We start from the raw sequence: 8,789 nt of genomic DNA on the forward strand, positions 1-8,789 counted from the left end.
AGGAGGATCCAGCCTTGCTCCTTCTCCATAACAGTCAGCTCGGAACGGCAGCCAACACAGAGAAGCAGCATCTTTATAGCCTCCACTGCAGAGCTAGATTCAAACAACACACCAGCGTGACTGAGTGCCAGGAGCCCCCTCATGGTAGGTCTGTCAGGGAGTGACGGATTCACTTGTGTGTGGAAAGACACACCAATGGTTTAAATAGAGCTTAGGAAGGCACAGGTTCGTGACTGGGGTTCCTAGGCACTATAGTAATACAATTTAATAATATGAAGAAAGAGAAAGGGTTCTGAGCAAATCCTACAGACAATTGCATATCAGCACTAGGGTATGTCAATGCCACAGAACAGGAAAACTTCAGCCCTTTAGTGTCGGACCCACATTCCTTTGACACACTGGCAAATTGGCTCCCACTAATTTCTCCCCATAGCTGCTGGGATAGTCTTTCTACTTCCTCTGCAGTGCATTGGTCGGTATGTCATTTACCACTGAGAGACACCCTTGCAACCTAAGCCCTGCCTGCTAACTCCCTCAGAATTAGAGAGTTATGGAAAACCTGCAGGGGCCACATGAGAGCTGGAGAAGAGAACTATGACTTCTCTATGACTGTCCATGTAATTAGACCGTTGACTTTCCAGTAGGCGCAGTACCTGGTGTGGAGGCTCTGCTGGCTGCTTTCCCTTCCAGAGACTTTATCCCCTGCTATGCTCTGTCCCAGGCTGAAATGGATTTCGACAAGAAGAGCCATTAGCAGCTGAGGATAGAGGCGGGTTGTGGCATCTCTGGACTTGCTCACCGAGATCATCTCATAGAGGGCGCATGTGGCCTGAAGAGGGAACAAGACAGACACAAGCTTACTTGGAAATCCTACTCCCTCCTGTGTCAGTTCTCAGGACTTCCTAGCAGAGAAAACACCAGCAGGAGAAGGCTGAACCCAGGGGTGCTGGAACACGTTGTGTAGTGGGGGTGCTGAGAGCCATTGAACCAAACTGTAAACCCTGTATATGATGGAAACTGCTTCAAGCCAGGGGGTGCTACAGCACCCCCGTTCCCCCAGTTCCAGCACCTATGCCTGAACCCTCTGAGCCTGAGGACTGACTGGGGAAAAAGGGCCACCAGGAGAATCTGGCTAAGGCCCCACAGTTGGCTAACTTACAACCCAGCATAAAGGAGGAGAATGGGGGAGTCCTGCCTGCAGGAGAGGTGGAGGGACTGCCTGAAGTAAATGCCACCTCCAGGAGGAAGGCTAGGGGGTGGGGAATCCTGTCTTATGGAGGGAAACCAGAAGGACTGTTTGAAACACAGCCCAGCTGCTGCCAGGGAGGCTGGGAACAGCTTTGAGGAAGCTCCTCAGAAGTTGGATGGGAAGAAGTCACAAGGAGCCACAAATCCAGGGTGGGAAAAGCAGAAGCTGCAGACCCATGGGAGTTGCTAACAAGCAGGAAAAAGGGAGGAACAGCTCAGGGAAGTGGTGAGGGATTGAAGGAACAGTCCTTAGCAGCCTATCATGGGGTCCGTGGGCTGGAACCCAGAGCAGAGGTCAGGTCTGGGTTCCCCAGCAAGAGGCAAAGTACCGACCTCAGGACTAAGAGACCAAGAATGATGAGGCTCAGATGGGGGCTGAGGGCCTGGCACAGAGGCCACTACATGTTGGGTTTTCCCATATTGGACTTTTCTGTTAACCCTGGAAGAGGTGACGTGGCCAGAGGGCCAGACCATGGAACCTGCGGAGTGTTGCAGAACCAGGAGGCTGGACAAGGGGACACCAGTGTGGAATAAGCCCTGCAACATCATGTCCTGGCATGAGGAGGCGCGTTGGCGGTGAGTGTGCCGTGTGACAGAGACATAGGATAGATTTAACTGTATGGGGCTATGGCTGTTAGAACAGTGACTTACGGCAGCAGACGTGTGAGAGGCTTGGTGCTCAGAGCTGTGGTGACTCTGCAGCTTCACAACCAGGTTCTCCATCACCTGTCCTCCGAGGGCCGGGTCAGCAGACAGGAACTGCCACAGCTCAGCCGAATTGCTAGAAATTCAGAAATACGGCAACGTGAGGGACTGGATGGCTTAGGAGAAAAGCTATTAAACCTCTTCACCAATGTAACCTCTTTGTAAGAGAAATCCTCCTGTGGAGCCAACGCCCTGCCCAGCAGTCCAGTCCCCAGAGCTTAGAATCATAGAATATCAGAGTTGGAAGGGACCTCAAGAGGTCATCTAGTCCAACCCCTTGCTCAAAGCAGGACCAATTCCCAGCTAAATCATCCCAGCCAGGGCTTTGTCAAGCCGGGCCTTAAAAACCTCCAAGGAAGGAGACTCCACCACCTCCCTAGGTAACGCATTCCAGTGTTTCACCACCCTCCTAGTGAAATAGTTTTTCCTGATATCCAACCTGGACCTCCCCCACTGCAACTTGAGACCATTGCTCCTTGTTCTGTCATCTGCCACCACTGAGAACAGCCGAGCTCCATCCTCTTTGGAACCCCCCTTCAGGTAGTTGAAGGCTGCTATCAAATCCCCCCTCATTCTTCTCTTCTGGAGACTAAACAATCCCAGTTCTCTCAGCCTCTCCTCATAAGTCATGTGCTCCAGACCCCTAATCATTTTTGTTGCCCTCCGCTGGACTCTTTCCAATTTTTCCACAAATTGCTTGTGCAATTCAATGTGGAGCAGGAACAAGGACTCCATGGATCTCAGATTGAGAATCACTGGCACAGGATATGAAGCATTTCAGCTCAAGGCTGCCAGTGTGAATCTGGCCTCAGTTGGTCACGACCTGTTACTGGCTGATGGCTAGTACCGAGAGGCTGATGGCTAATGGCTAATACAGCTTCTCTGGCAGCAGATGTCCTATATGAAATGAACTAAGGGTCTCAGACCAGTGCCCAGTGCACGCTGTCCACATTACAGAGTCAACCACCAGACTTGGCCCTTGTTGGTAGGTTCAGGGATTGAACGGGACATGGAGGCTGAATGAGCCTTTCTTGCCTAGTCGGCAGCCCCTCCAGCTATGAGCTCAGAGTGTTGTTAGGGGCAGTGTGGAGGAAGCTTCATCGTCACTTCCTGGGCTGCAGCTGAGGTCTTCATTGTCCAAGGGTGTCAATGGGGCACCTTTCACCAGCATTAAATTCCCTTTAAAAAAAAAAGGGAGCGGGCATGCAGCAGCGTGGCTCAGATCTCCGCAGCGCTCAGCCAACATGTAGAGTGGGGAGATTCAGTCCTCAACAGTCAGTGCTTTATACTTTGCCTTAGTAAGACCAAACAATGTGCTCAGTGGTGAGGTTCTCATATAGGGCCTCAAAGGATCACGCGAGGCCTGAAGAGTGGAGGCATTTCGTACCTGTCTGTAGGGAAGGAGTAGTCCAGAAGTCATGAGATCACTGTGTCCAGATGCTCCGCCTCGCCAGCCAGCAGGGCCACTAACTTCTTCATCAGGGTCCTGGAGCTGGGCTGCCGGACTGAATCCAACCGGCTGCAAACCCCAGCCACAAGGTCTGCTGCCTGAGAGAGAGGGAACCAGATGAGACGGGACAAGACTCTCATCCCATCCTGCAGCTGGGGCAAGAGGGAACCTCAGCATCCCTGGAGAATCAGAGATAGCCTCTAGGTTTTGCCTAAAAGTCACAATTTCCTATATTATTGGCAGGGCTCATTTCAGAGCCTTACAAGGTGCATTGTCGCAAAGACCACATATCAATGGCTCAAAGGAGATGAGTCCTATCTAGGCACAATACAGGGGTAACATAAGAATGGCCGTACTGGGTCAGACCAATTGTCCATCTAGCCCAGTATCCTGTCTTCTGCTGGTGCCAGATGCTTCAGAAGAAATGAACAGAACAGGGCAATTTATCGAGTGATCCATCCCCTGTCACCCAGTCCCAGTTTCAATCAGAAGGCGTAGGGACACCCTGTGCAAGGTGTTGCACCCCTGACCACCTTGGCTAATAGCCATTGATGGACCTGTCCTCCAGGAACTTCTCTAATTCTATTTTGAACCTGGTTATACTTTTGGCCTTCACGACATCCCCTGGCAATGAGTTACGAGTTGTGTTGTGTGAAGAAATATTTCCTTAGGTTTGTATTAACCCAGGTTTGTGTGTGTGTGTGTGTCTGTGTCTGTGTGTGTGTGTGAAAGGATAAATAAAACTTCCCTATTTACTTTCTCCACACCATTCATGAATTTATAGGTGTGGGCATCCCATGGATTTATACGGAAGCAATATGATATTTTCTGTCTTATTATCTATCCCTTTCCTAATGCTTCCTAACATTCTGGTAGCCTTTTTGACTGCCATTGCACACTGAGGGGATGTTTTCAGAGAATTGTCCATGATGACTCCACCCTTGAGTGGTAACAGCTGATTTAGACCCCCTCCGTTTGTATGTATAGTTGGGATTATGTTTTCCAATATACAGGAATCAGACTAGAAGATCTGATGGTTCCTTCTGGCCTTAAACTCTCTGAACGTATGACTGTTCCCAGCACTGGGAATTCTAGTTTCTGTCCATCTCAGCAGCAGCGCCCCATACCTTCTCCACCTTAGTCCCACCGCTGTTCACCATGGCAGACAGCAATCCCTCTGCAGTTGGCTGGCAGTTATTGTTGCAGTGATTCGTCAGGCCATCCATAACAGTCAGAATGAAATCTGTCCTCTCTCTTGGGTTGAAATAGACTCCAAAGAGCTGAAGCATACAGGGAAAAGTGTAATTTACAAAAGGCCTCGTCCTGATTCCACGGGGGGCTGATAACTACTGGAGCCCAGAGAAAGCCCTGTCTGGGGGTTGCAGGTCCTCTCCAGCTTCTCAGGGGCTCTGTTTTACTCCTTTCTATTACAGGGCCCCAGTGGCTGATGAGGCTTCTGCTGCGAAACCATATCACTCACAGTGAGGCAAGAGGACTAGTTAAACCATTACAGTGGCCAACCTAGGAGTGCTGCCGTGCACGTCAGGATGTGCATTTAGTGGTGTCAGACACCTACTTCTCAGGCATCCGAGGTGCAAGGGTCACCATTAAAAGATCAGCAGTTGCGGGATCCATGTAGTAATATTAGTAATGACTGTTACAGTACTCGGTCTTTGACTGCGACTGTATGTGATACCCTCCTACAACACATCCCAGCAGAAATACAGCACCCAAGTCCTGATTACGCCACCATCACCCTACTTCCTGGCTTGCAGCCTGACCCAAAGACCATTGAAATCAATGGAAAGACTTCCATTGGCTTCAATAGGTTTTGGATCAAGCCTATATAATATAGACCTCGTTGTGACAGCTTCTAACAACCCAAAGTACTAGAGCAGTAGGCGTTCAACCTTCCCCATATGGACACTCCCTTTCCTATACTAGGACTCTCCTAGAGTCCCCTTCCAAACTAGCCAAGACCCTGTCCCATTTGGCAATAAGGAAAGGGCAGGGTGGCTGTGCCCCCCAGGTTGGGAACCCATCTGCTAGAGCAGTGGTTCTCAATCAGGGATACACATACCCCTGGGGGTACACACAGGGGCGGCAGGTTTGTATAATTTTTGGCATTGCCCAGAATGGGTCCAAGTCCCGCCTCCCCCTACACCTGCCTCAGGCTCTGGGAGGGAGTCTGGGTGTGGGAGGGGGTTTGGGGTGCAGGCTCTGGGAGGAAGTTTGAGTGTGGGCTCTGGGAGGGAGTCTGGGTGCGGGAGGGTGTTTGGGGTGCAGGCTCTGGGAGGAAGTTTGGGTGCGGGAGGGGTGCAGGCTCTGAGATGGAGTTTGGGTGCTGGGTGCAGGCTCTGGGTTGAGGCAGGGGACTGGGGTGCAGGAGGGGCTGCGGGCTCTGGGAGGGAGTCTGGGTGCGGGAGGGGGTTTGGGGTGCAGGCTCTGGGAGGAAGTTTGAGTGCGGGCTCTGGGAGGGAGTCTGGGTGCGGGAGGGGGTTTGGGGTGCAGGCTCTGGGAGGGAGTCTGGGTGCGGGAGGGGGTTTGGGGTGCAGGCTCTGGGAGGAAGTTTGAGTGCAGGCTCTGGGAGGGAGTCTGGGTGCGGGAGGGGGTTTGGGGTGCAGGCTCTGGGAGGAAGTTTGAGTGTGGGCTCTGGGAGGGAGTCTGGGTGCGGGAGGGGGTTTGGGGTGCAGGCTCTGGGAGGAAGTTTGGGTGCAGGAGGGGTGCAGGCTCTGAGATGGAGTTTGGGTGCTGGGTGCAGGCTCTGGGTTGAGGCAGGGGACTGGGGTGCAGGAGGGGCTGCGGGCTCTGGGAGGGAGTCTGGGTGCGGGAGGGGGTTTGGGGTGCAGGCTCTGGGAGGAAGTTTGAGTGCAGGCTCTGGGAGGGAGTCTGGGTGCGGGAGGGGGTTTGGGGTGCAGGCTCTGGGAGGAAGTTTGGGTGCAGGAGGGGTGCAGGCTCTGAGATGGAGTTTGGGTGCTGGGTGCAGGCTCTGGGCTGGGATAGAGGCTTTGGGTGTGGGAGGGGGCGTGCGGCTGGTCCAAGGATGAGGAGTTTGGGGTGCAGCAGGCAGGCTGACCCTGGGCTGGGGCAGGCGGCCAGAGAGGAGGACTCCCCCCAGCCCTCTCCCTGCTGGCCGCAGCGAGCTCTGGGGGAGAGGAAGGGGGGGCCTCCTCACCGACCCCCAACACGACACTCATCCAAGCCCCCCCAGGCTGCTGCTCAGGAGGTCCAGCCAGGATAAGCCTCCCCCTCCCCTCCCCCGAGTCGACTCGGAGTCTCCTGCCAGGGGGCGGGGGGGAGGGCTGCCATGCGCTCCTCCCCTCCTCCCTCCGCAGGCGCAGCAGCCGCCTCAGCCTGCCCCCGGCGCCGCTTCCTTGTAGCCGGCTGCGGCAGCGGCTGGCGAGGGAGCACAGTGCGGAGCTGCAGGGGGCGCTTGGGGGACGCGCGCGGGGGTGGCAGCCGGGCCGGGGGAGGTGCGTGGGGGCGGCAGGCGAGGGAGCCCAGTGCGGAGCTGCAGGGGGCTCTTGGGGGAGGCGCGCGGGGGTGGCAGCCGGGGCCGGGGGAGGTGCGTGGAGGCGGAAGGCGAGGGAGCACAGTGCGGAGCTGCAGGGGGCTCTTGGGGGAGGCGCGCGGGGGTGGCAGCCGGGGCCGGGGGAGGTGCGTGGGGGCGGCAGGCGAGGGAGCACAGTGCGGAGCTGCAGGGGGCGCTTGGGGGACGCGCGCGGGGGTGGCAGCCGGGCCGGGGGAGGTGCGTGGGGGCGGCAGGCGAGGGAGCCCAGTGCGGAGCTGCAGGGGGCTCTTGGGGGAGGCGCGCGGGGGTGGCAGCCGGGGCCGGGGGAGGTGCGTGGAGGCGGAAGGCGAGGGAGCACAGTGCGGAGCTGCAGGGGGCGCTTGGGGGAGGCGCGCGGGGGTGGCAGCCGGGGCCGGGGGAGGTGCGTGGGGGTGGCAGGCGAGGGAGCACAGTGCGGAGCTGCAGGGGGCTCTTGGGGGAGGCGCGCGGGGGTGGCAGCCGGGGCCGGGGGAGGTGCGTGGAGGCGGAAGGCGAGGGAGCACAGTGCGGAGCTGCAGGGGGCGCTTGGGGGAGGCGCGCGGGGGTGGCAGCCGGGGCCGGGGGAGGTGCGTGGGGGCGGCAGGCGAGGGAGCACAGTGCGGAGCTGCAGGGGGCGCTTGGGGGAGGCGCGCGGGGGTGGCAGCCGGGGCCGGGGGAGGTGCGTGGGGACGGCAGGCGAGGGAGCACAGTGCGGAGAGGCAGGGGGCGCTTGGGGGAGGCGCGCGGGGGTGGCAGCCGGGGCCGGGGGAGGTGTGTGGGGGGGGCAGGCGAGGGAGCACAGTGCGGAGCTGCAGCGGGCGCTTGGGGGAGGCGCGCGGGGGTGGCAGCCGGGGTCGGGGGAGGTGCGTGGGGGCGGCAGGCGAGGGAGCACAGTGCGGAGCTGCAGGGGGCGCTTGGGGGAGGCGCGCGGGGGTGGCAGCCGGGCCGGGGGAGGTGCGTGGGGGCGGCAGCCGAGGGAGCACAGTGCGGAGCTGCAGGGGGCGCTTGGGGGAGGCGCGCGGGGGTGGCAGCCGGGGCCGGGGGAGGTGCGTGGGGGCGGCTGGCGAGGGAGCACAGTGCGGAGCTGCAGGGGGCTCTTGGGGGAGGCGCGCGGGGGTGGCAGCCGGGCCGGGGGAGGTGCGTGGGGGCGGCAGGCGAGGGAGCACAGTGCGGAGCTGCAGGGGGCGCTTGGGGGAGGCGCGCGGGGGTGGCAGCCGGGGCCGGGGGAGGTGCGTGGAGGCGGAAGGCGAGGGAGCACAGTGCGGAGCTGCAGGGGGCGCTTGGGGGAGGCGCGCGGGGGTGGCAGGCGGGGCCGAGGGAGGTGCATGGGGGCGGCAGGCGGGGCTGGGAGAGAGACCCGGCCCCGAACATTGGTGGAGCCGGTCCCCTGGGCCCTGAATTTTCTCAAGCCCGGGCACCATGGGCCCATATAACTTGCCGTCCCTGGGGGTACAGGGGGTACATCAACTCATCTAGATATTTGCTTCATTTTACAACAGGCTACATAAAAAGCAAAGTTACTCCAAACTAACATTTCATACAGACAATGACTGGTTTATACTGCTCTATCTACTATATCAGTGTTTCTCAATCTGGGGGTGGCAACCCCCAGGGGGGTCATGGGATGGGTTTAGGGGGGTCACAAGTTTAGGGTCGCCATTGGGGGTGGCAAGCAGGGCCCCCGCAAATCTAAGATACATGCAGAAGCTGAAACCCAAGCCAAGCCCAGTGCCTAGGTTTGCCAACTTTGTAATATTTAAAAACCGGACACTCATGCAGGAGTGCTGGACCCCTTCTGCCCTGCCTCTTCCCCCCGAGGCCCTGCCCCCCATTTGGTCCTCTTCTCCCCTTCCACTG

This window comes from Chrysemys picta, chromosome 1 (genome assembly GCF_011386835.1).
Source record: "Chrysemys picta bellii isolate R12L10 chromosome 1, ASM1138683v2, whole genome shotgun sequence".
Classification (NCBI taxonomy): Eukaryota; Metazoa; Chordata; order Testudines; family Emydidae; genus Chrysemys; species Chrysemys picta.